Below are 11,472 nucleotides of genomic sequence, written 5' to 3' on the forward strand. Positions count from 1 at the left end.
TCCCTCATTTTTTTTTTAGCTTACTCCAACTCTTGATTTTAGGATGCATACCCCTTTAGTTTAGCTACAGCAACTTTGAAAGATTTTACATCATCATACTCCTTAAGTTCAAAGATCCTTTCACACCTTGAAACCCACTCCAAATAAGCATCTGGATTAAGGTTTCCATCAAACTCAGGAACTCTAACTTAATGTCTCTAAAATCATCTTTCTTTTGTGGTTTTCTTCCTAGTTCTTGAAGATTCAGAGAGAACTCCTCACTACTATCATAGCTACACCTTCATCCTCCACATTTTCTCTCCTTAAAGGTCCTCTAAACCCTTCTCTAACAACAGTCATCAAATTAGCCATTTGTTCACTTAAAGTGGCTATTTGATTCTCCACTCCTACCAACCTTGCTTCACTCAAGTTCATCCCTTCTAAACTGATTTTCTTCACCTCCACTCATGATTGATTCAACCTCAACAAGAATTAGGCTAGAAAGAAAGAAAAGAAGTGTGTTTGGCTTAGAATTAGGTTCGGTTTTGGGGGGGATTGTGTTTGGGTTTTGTTTGTGTGTTTAATGTGTTTAGGGATGAATTAGAATGCTCTTAATCAACCTACAGCTCTGATACCAAATGATACATATTGATTAATATTCAAGAGCATTCAAAGAAAGAACAAGAACAAAGAAAGAGAACATAAACGTTGTTACAAACCGGTTCAATTTGATTGAACAACCACCACTTTCACAACCAAATACCACCAATCTAAGATCAAGTTATAACAATAAGCTTCTAACTTGCATCTACTTTGAGTTTCATTCACTAAATTCAACGTTTAAGTGAAAGAATTAAGCAAAGATTTAAGAAAGGCCAAACTGACCGGAATAAGCAATAAGCACACAGCTTAATGTTTTGAGTATAACTCTCTCAATTTTGATTCAAATGACTTAATTCCAAAAGGATAGCAAAGCTAACATATTTGTTTACATTGTGTCCAAATTTCGGCTGATTTGGACTTCCCTAGCTATGCCAACTAAGCTAATAAAAAACATGAAACAACAATTACAACTGTCCAGCACACCTTCCTACAAACTAGCTTAGATTTCTATTGGAAGTTACAAAACAGTAAAACTACCAATAGGATACTAAAGTAAACATATTAAACTATTACTCCTCAAAAGCTTGTCAATTTGCAGAGAAATGATGTTGCCCAAAAGCTTCAAAGGGAAGCTAAGAGGACGCTGGAGCTGGGCAGAAGCATCCTTGCCTTGAAGCTTCTCTTCTCATTGGATGAGCTCTCCTTGCCATGTGAACTTCATATGGGTCTCACTTCCCAAGGCTTCAAATTCATGGAGGTGGCACCAAAATGCAGCAAAAACATTCCTAAAAGCTTAAAGAACCAACTAAATGAGCTTAACTAGCTTACTTCTAAAGCATGATTAACATAACTTAAGCATGTATTAGGCTACTAATCACTTACTAAACTTGATTACAATACATAATGATGTTTAAGGTGTCATTAAGTATTTAATCTTGCTTAAGTAGAGATTAACATAGGATTAGCCTAATCAAGTTGCTTAAGTAAGGTTTTAGTAAACCGAGCTAGTTAGGCTTAGAAATTGAACCTCCTTTACCATGATCTCCTTTTGATCATGTAGAAGAAGACCTTGGTTGCTTGAACTAGATGCTCCTGCATCAAAACCTCACCCACCCCCTCAAAATAAAAATATAAAAAAACCTACAAAAGAAATTTGAGAAAGATCAGAAATTTATATACTATAAAATAGTATAAGAGTGCAGCGAAGATCCAATGAAACAACAAAAGTACAGAACTAATCCCAATTAGCATATAAGGAAATTGTGGCAGGGCAGTGGGAGGGCGTGGGGAGTGCAGGCAGTGGGAGGGGAGGGAGTGCAGGTGGGTGAATGAGGGTGTGTAAGGGAGGGGGGAGGCAGTGAGTGCAGGCAGTGGGAGGGAGTGCAGGTGGGTGAGTGAGGGTGTGTGAGGGAGGGGAGGCAGTGAGTGCAGGGAGTGGGAGGCAGTGGGCGAGAGGGGACAGTGGGTGAGGGCAGTGGCAATGGGGCAGTGGGGGGGAGGAGGAGTGTGTAGTGGGAGGGTGTGCAGTGGGGGGGACTGTGGCAGGGTAGTGCAATGGGAGGGTGTGTAGTGGGGGGAATGTGGCAGGGCAGTGGGAGGGGGTGGGGAATGCAGGTAGTGGGAGGGGGAGGGAGTGCAGGTGGGTGAGAATTTATACTCTGAAATATCTATTAGATTTAGATATAAAGATGGTTATAGATTATGATATAGAGATGGTTATAGATTTAGGATTGATGTTGGGCTAAGTGATTGTGAAGTCCTTCTTATCTTAAAATAAATGGTAACTAAATGACATAAACTGGCTACAAATACAAGTTTAATGGTAACTAAATGAAACAATGTATAATTTACAATCATTTGTCCATTTTTGCATTTATGTGTCCACCAATACAACAAGCACATAATGCATTTATAATGAATGTCTAAAAACACAAAATGCATTTATGTGTTCATTTTTGCAGCAGAAGCAGAATATTGTTTTATTTTGTTTCAGGATTCAACTATATATCTACTTATAATGAGCTTTGTTCAAGTTTAAAAAAAACCAAGCACATATAATAATATATATCAACAGTCATAGTGAGATTCACATCAAAAAATCATAATCATCAGATCACTGGAAAGAATATCCCCAACTCAAAACCTAAATTCAACAATGAAAAACAAACATTTACTATGTAAAATCTGAAATCAAAATGCAAAATGTGAATGCATGAGTTCATAGAATCAAGCAAAATCATCAGATCAATGGAAAGAATATCCACAACTCTAAACCTTAATTCAATAATGAGAAACAAACATTTAATATGTAAAATCTGAAATCAAAATGCAAAATGTGAATGCATGAGTTCATAGAATCAAGCAAAACCGCAAGCAAAATCGTACAAAAATTAATATCAAGCAAAATCGCAGTTGGCGTTTATTAATTGAAATTTACGCTAAAATTTAGTAAAATACCTTCATCTGTTGGCATTTTTGGCGATTTCTTCTTTCGTCTTACCATATTTCGCTATTATACACCAGATAATTGTATGAAAAACCTAAAAATATCGCAGTTCAAAAGAATTCATTAAATTAGTAGAAAAACAAATCAGGAATTGAAGAAAATATGACTATAAAACACATACCTAAGTTGATGGAATGATCTTTTGTATGCAAATTGATGGTTTTCCACCGAAATTTAGTAGAATCGTGTGTTTTCGATTGTTTCTTCGGTTGAAAATTGGAAGAATTTCGAGAGAGAAATGAGGTTGAAGAAGAAACTGTCAGGTGAAAAAAAACTTTCAGGTAGGCGTTTTAAATTTTATGGGTTTCAGTTTTTTGGGATTGGGTTTGTGGGTTTTGGGGGGCGTTGGGTTTTATTTTTTTGGGATTTGGTTTTGTGAGGTGGGTATTTCTATTTTGGGCCTATTGGGCTCCGCCTAATTTTATTATTATAATTAGTCCGTCTCTTGCAAGACGAGCTGAACTATAGAAGGTAAAATAACTAAAAGAAGTAAGAAAGTAAAATTAACAAAACTTATCAAACATTTCACTCGTCTCAATGGCGTGCTTCTTGGCTGCGCCGAATTTTTTTTTTCTTTTTTCTTTTTTCTTTTTTCTTTTTGTAAATCTTTTCTTAAAAAAAATTCATTAAATCTTTTTCTCTTTTTTATTTGTTTTTTAAAATCTTTTCTGAACTCCTAAACTAACTATTTGAATTATAATTTGTAAACTTAGCGCCAATATTTAATTTGGGCTAGAATTCTATTTTAAAACTCTATTATATATAAAAGCCTATTTAAAACTTTTATAATAAAATAAACCTTTTTAATAAACAAAACCCTTTTAAAAATTATAATTAATAACTTACTAAAATATGGAGTATTACAGACTACCCCCCTTAAAAAAAGTTTCATCCTCGAAACTTGAAACAAGCAAGTAAGAAATAAAGCAAGTAATTCACATATATACCAAAAAATTTCTATTAAAGTAAGTTGGCTCATTTAATAACTCATATAATAAGTCAAAATTAGGTAATAGCGTTTTGTGGTTAAAAGCGCGAAACTCTATCGCATTCTACCCCCCTTAAAAGGAGTTATGTCCCTGTAACTCGCTAAGGCTTAAAACTTACTTAAAATTATTTACCAACTTTGTAATACAAACAATATAAGAATCGTTGTTGGAAATGTAATAATAAAATCACTAGAGAGATAATAACACTTTCAAAAATAACTTTTACACCTTTTTTTTTTGAAAAAAAATCCCTATTTCAAGGTATTAATAATAGAAATAATTGCCTTCAATAATAGATCAACATAATAAAGAAAGTATTTGAATAAGTACAAAAGGTAGTTTATGACAAACTAAAAAGTTTATACAATTTGAGTAGGAAAATTTTCCAAATTCTTGAAATAATAAAGAATTACATACGGATACTAAAGACAAGTTTTGTAGGAAAACTATTTGAGCAAATAATAATATATTATCAAAATGCTATAATATAGTGAGAATAAAAGAACCTTATTAAACCTTTCGTAAGCTTTACTCGAAAATACAATATTCAAACAGTTTTTTTCCTTTTGTTTGTAAAATATGTTTGCTTTCTCCTCAAAATTTAATCAACTTCACATAACTCATGAAGGTCTCACAATGAATATCACTAAAAAAATTATCCTTAATCCTACTTTATTACAAATCATGATAAAATCAATTCATCATTATTCACAAGCAAAACTTGTTAGTATATATACTAACACAACATATACTTCAAGAAATTCCTTACTTATTAGGTCCTCAAAACTGAAACTCCTCGAAATTCATCTTCAAAATTTTCTTAAAGTACGTACCATAATTAATATTCTCTCAAAAATAAACAATAGTCAACTAGGACTTGAGATAGTAAATAAACACTTTTTCCTGAAAATTTATACAATCTTCATTTCAATAAACTTAACTCCTTCACATAATATAAACTCAATGCTTAAATCCATAATATAAAAATACGATTGTTCTTTCCAAAATCAATTACCTTGAATGACTAGTTTCTTCCCTTTTTCTCTTTTATTAAGCTCCATATTTCTCCCAAAAGAATATATTTAATCTATTGTTAGAGTCACTTGTTTATTTCAATAAGTGATATACCCAATCCTTATATATAGTCACTCTATCTTTCATATTTTCAAAACAGCAATTATACACCATCATTCAAGCAAACATTTATGAGTACTCCCAAAAATAATACTCCTCTTGACACTCAAATTCAATAGAAAATCAACTTAGAATACATTTAGAGAATTCTAGTATATTACTTCACCTTTAAAACAAAAAAGATCTAAAGGAACCTGTTAAAGTTTCAAATATGGTCTTACTTCGTACTTTCTTTGCTTAACTATAACAACGATAACACCTTTTAAAATATTTGCGATTCAACTTAGGGAAAAATTCCTTAATTAAATCCAGTTTCAAATATGGTCCCTGTAATGTCCTCATAATATCCCTTTTTTCACCTTTTTTTTAAGGTAATATCTATATTGAAGCTAAAATAATGTTGACAATATCCATAATCATAATTTATAACTATCAAATCTTATAATTCATCCAAGCTGGTATAAACCATTGACCTCCTACTTGTTTCCACAAATAATGAAATTTCTCTTCCCTAGGCCTACTCATGTAACTAAACATTAAAGATCATCCAACTACATAAAACTTCAAATGACTAATTTCACAATTCTTAGCATATAATATAATGTATTGTCTTCTTCACTCCTACTAAAAAAATAACTACTAAACTTTTTTCCTTCAAAGGAATAAACTAGAACAATTTTCACCTTTAATGAATTTAAGAACAGTCAATTAGGCTTACTTTGAACTCATAGGTTCTCCTAACACTTATAATCAACAAAATAAACATATTGATGTTTTACACAATGTATATAAATCACTTTGCATGAGTTGGATCACATACATACATATCATTTAAGACATTAAATAACCAAGTTCATCTCATAGAAAATATACATTGCCAAAAAAAAATATGTCGTAAGAAATGGTAATACCACAACTTACAAGTAGCTTTTCTTAATAACATGTCATGAAAGACAGAATAATAACTCAATTCTTATAATAAACAATAAACTCTTTCGTTTGCTTATGAAAATACGAAGATTTTTCATATTAACTTGACAATAAGTCAAACTTTCTCAAAATATATTCAAAATAATCATATTACAAATAAAACAATAAATACTAAACAATTTATAAAAAAAAAATCAATACTTTATAAAAAAAATTCAGCTTTAAATAAATATATATAGATTTATAAGATAAATACGGATTGCATGTTGAAATATTAGTCAAAATAAAAATATTTGAACTATAATTTCAAATGAATCGAAAAATATTTTCCTATAAAAAATTATTTGATATTCTTGAAAAATACATATATATGTATATGACCAAAAGAGTTGTTTATTTGAGTACTAGGCTTAGTGTATGAATAATTAGTCGAGTGAGTTCCCAGGAAAGAGAGATGCGGCACAAACGGCCAACTTAAGTACCAAGTCTTTCCTTAGCCAGAACTTTCCTCAGAAAAATAAATCCACATACTTAGTTCGTTCTTCAAAATATAAATCAGAAAATATTTATACTTGAAAATATAAGTATTTGCTTAAAAAGAAAAAAAAAAGTGTTTTTTTTTTCACATAATATAAAAGTGTCAAAAAAAATTGCAGCGGAACTTGAAAATAAAATACCGCCATGTATTACCGCAACGTGATAACGTTAAAGGCTTTAATACTAACTACTAACTAAACTTTAACTAATGCAGCGGAATAACTGAACTAACTTCTCTTTATTAATATAAACTTTGTTGTTCACCTATAAAAATGGCAATAAATAAAGTAAAATAACAATTCCTTGACTAATTATGATTCCTCACTAGCTCCCCCAGATGAAGTATACATCATATCAACCTATAAAGTCTGCTCGCCAAAAATAGTGTCATCACAGGGACAAATCCATAAAACAAAACAAATAAAAGCGTGTCAGTAAAAATATTGAGTACATGTATATGCGGAATATTAAACACTTTATTTAATTAAACATTTGAAATATTTAATTTCGAAAAACCTTTCTGGATACTTGATAATACTTGTATAATATAAATTAACCTTGATAAAAAATCCTTTTTCCTTGCCTAGATACCTATTCTAAAGTGTGCACACCCCCCAAGTTTAGTATTCCTTACTGGGTCTCGCAAATTAGATCCTACACCGTGGTGTAGGATGAGCATCCTACACCTTGCCCATGTGGCTGTGTAATCCCCCACAATTTTAAAGAATTTTCATAAATATATTAAAGTATTTATGTAGTTATATTTAAATCCAAATGAGTTTGGAAAATGATTTGACTTTTAAAAAGGGTTGACTATTTTAAAAGTCAACTAAAAATATTTTTCATAGCTTAATAAAATTTGTAATGTTTTAATTAAGCAGTTTTAATAAGAGTTTTAATTATTAAAAGCATATTTGAAAAGAAAGCTTAATGGAATCGAAAGCCCAAAAGTAATAAAAAGGGAAAGGATTATTTGATGACTAAAGTCCTAATAAACCCATCTTATTAGTCATCAAATTTTTAATTATTCAAATCTCTTTTCCTAAGCCCAAAAGGATTAGCCTCTATTTAAATATCCTAAAAACCCAAAATTTTACCCTACACTCTACTTTCTCTCTCCTCCCTTGCACGTGATTTCTTTTTCTTCCTCTCTCACCCGGCGTTTCTCTCTCTTCTTCTCTTTCTGCGGATCTTCATATTTTTCCCTCAAAGATTGTTTCTTCTTCGCTAAGTAATGTTTCTTGTTGAACAAGAAACGTCACAAATCTTTTCAAGAATCAAAGAAACCACTGCCGCCGTCCCTTGCTGCTGTCACAGCCATCCGGCCCTTCCTCTCCTCCTTGTTGTGGTTGTTTTTCTTTTCTTCTTCTCTAAGATTCCATTAAAGTATTAGTTTTTAGGAAAAATCGATAGAAATAATCCCAACTATGACCGGTCTGCTCAAAATAATCTCAACTTTGGATTATTTTGTAATAATCCAAACTATCTGGGGTACCTTTCCAAAATAATCCAAACTTTTATTTTTCTTCTCTTCAATGATCCCTTTTGGGTCTATTATATATAGGATAATTAAAAGTTTGGATTGTTTTCAAAAAGTACTCCCAATAGTTTGGATTATTCTAGAATAACTCATAGTTGGGATTATTTTGAGCGGAACGGTGATAGTTTGGATTATTCTTGTTAATTTCTCCTTTATTTTTACATTTTTCTCTTTTCTCCTCTCATATCCCTCCCTCTGTTTCTCTCTTCCTCCACCTCGACACCCCCGTGGCCCCCTCACCAGTGCCCTACCACCGGCTGCGAGCAACCACCCCCCTATATTCTTATCTCAAAAGCATATCCCATCTTGTTGCATTCAGTTACACTTCAATGAAAAGGCTGCAGAATATCCAACAAAGCCCTTCACCACACATATCCATATTCTCATAGCTTCAACTTATTACCAAGTTCCACAACAGTTCTTAAAATAGCAAAATTTAGTCCTAAAATCTTTACACACTTTCAGACTTCTAAGATCAAAATGCAGAACACCTATTAACCAAAAATCGACGAACTCGACCCTAAAAGCAAAAAAGAACAACGTGTAGACTTTTCAACTTGAAATATACTACCGGGCGCAAAAAAACCTCAAATATACTAAGAAAACAAATGGCAAGATAATAAAACAAAAAAATACCCCAGAAATATAGAAACTTTATCTTTCCAACATTATGTAGGAAGACAAAGAGAGAATTTGGGATCACTGCACACAAAAATGATAGAAGTCAACTGAGTAGCCTTTGCAAAGCCATCAACACCCATTTTCATCTCTCTTTTCTCCCTCTTTCTTGAGGTGCATGAGTGCATTAATGGCGGTTGAGAACAGATAAAAGTAGTTGTTGGATTGTTATAAACACAGAGCGAAATTCAATTAGATACCCGCAGATTAGTGGTGGTGTGGGGCGAAGGGGGGGTTTGGTGGTGGTGGTGGTGTTTTTTTTTTTTTTTTTTTTTTTTTTTTTTTTTGACATCGAGGAAATTTGCATTAATGAAAATCGAGAGTACAACCTAATGGTAATACAAACTAAACGGAAACAAGAAACAACATACAATAGTAAAAACTATCCTAATGCGTAAAAACAATTTAACATAACCACTAACTAGAAAAAGTCCAGGCCGATAACATTTGTCTTGTGCGATGGAGAGTGAAGATGAGGTGAGTGAAAACCTGTTGAAAGAACTACTCGAACGATCTTCATAGAGAGATTGCCATACAACTGCTAGTAGATCCCGTCCACTAGGCACGAAATCCCAAGGTCCTTGATGAGCCTCCTGGGATTCTCCTGATTTGCTGAACAAAGAAGTCACTTGCGAGAGTGACTTCGGACCCTGCTGCGAGGGTCTTCGAAAATCAGTCATATTAGACTGAAACCCGAAAAACGAGGTGGAGGTCTTGACGTACCCCAAAACAAGTTGGGGGACCTCCCACAATATGCGTTTTTTAGGTGTGATGACACATGATGTCATCACGAGAAATTGGGGCGAGTTCGTTTGATGAACGACGCCCCACTGACGGATCCGAAGATCCAAAGTGACAATCTCGAAACCAGAAGACCGACAAACAACAGATCTGAAACATACCAACATGAAAATAAAGAAAGCATAAACTGCCACCCGACACAGAGAGCTCCGGCAGACCTAAACCTAACCACTAGCGGGGGACGGGGAAGGGGCACTCAACTACACCTAAACCTAACCAGGGGGACGGGGAAGGGGAATTAAACTTAGACTGAACCTTCGTAAAAAAGGGGGGATCGGGGAGGGGAGACCTTGACCAAGGAAGCTGGGTTGAATAATCACCTAGCCAAACCAAAACCGTAGGGGTGGGAAGAAGACACGGAACACAACCAGGGGGAAACTGGGGAGGGGAACTCACCAAACAGGGGAGGGGGATGAACAGCACAGACGCGGGCCGGGACAACCAACGAACAAAAAGGCCGACGAAGAGGATGGTGCGAAGACAGGGGAGGGGGACGCACTGACGAACAAAAAGGCCGGCGAAGAGGCCGAAAAAGCGAAAGGCGACGAAAAAGAAACGGAAACAAAACGAAAGGAGAACGCAACTCGCCGGAGACCTACGCGGCGCCGGATCTCCGGAGAGTTCTAGGGTTAAAGGGTTTGATGTGTTTGTTTAGAGAGAAGGCAGAGGGTTTTTTAAGAGAGAGAAATTTTTTTGAATGTAGACTTTTGGTGGTGGTGGTGTTGTTGTTGTTAGTTATAGTTGTGATTAATTGTTTTAGTTAAGGTTAATTGGAACTAAAATTGATTAATTAGATTTGAACGAGTTAGAACGAGACATATGTCCAATCAACCTATTCTCATGGTCACCCATCTAAATCAATAAGTCACAATTCAATATAAGAGGATCGTGCTAAAAGGTCGAATTATTATAAAAAGATCATCAGGTGGGATTAATTTGAGTGAACAATCCAAAGGTTAGATTATTAGAATCAATTTTTCCTAATTAGTATTGATCACATTGATTAGGATTGTTACGTAGTGCTAAACTCGTAAAACAATACTACTATCCCCAATAATATGTTATTATAATAGGAGACTTGTGCAACAACTTTCGGACCTGAGCTCCGCTTCCGGACCTGCAAAAAGGGACCCATCCTTGAAGTTTGGGTGATATTTCCCCCTACTAAGCTTAACTCAGGTATCAGGAGTCGAAAGAAAATTTTTGAGAGAGAGAAAGGAGAGAGAGAGAGAAACTTTATGGCAGAATAACAATACACTGCTCTGAAAACGTACATTTCTCCTGATTTCAAGGACTATTTATAGTGTCTGAATTAATTATTGTACCCTGATGTCACCCCAATTTTGGGAGCACCTGATTGGCTGAGCAATAGTTTTATGAGACATGGCAAGCAATGATTGAAGGGTACACATCATCCACTTTTCACTAATGCCTTTTACAGGTGTTGGCTTTAAGTAGAAATTGGGCCAAAAAGGTGGGCTAGTACAACTCTTCTATGTAGAAGAGTGTGTTTTAGGCCATACACCTTTTTGGACCCTGTACTTTCTACAGCAGCGAAAAGAAACGTGTAGGAGCAGGATGGAGCCACATGTCCTTTTTATAGACGTTAATTGTAATACTCCGTATTTTTAGTAAGTTATTAATTATAATTTTAAAAGGCTTTTGTTTATTAAAAAGGTTATTATTAATTATAAAGATTTTAAATAGGCTTTTATAATATATTATGAGTTTTTCAAATAGATTCTAGCCCAAATTAAATATTGGACCTAAATTTA

Source organism: Beta vulgaris, chromosome 5 (genome assembly GCF_026745355.1).
Source record: "Beta vulgaris subsp. vulgaris cultivar EL10 chromosome 5, EL10.2, whole genome shotgun sequence".
NCBI classification, from domain to species: Eukaryota; Viridiplantae; Streptophyta; class Magnoliopsida; order Caryophyllales; family Amaranthaceae; genus Beta; species Beta vulgaris.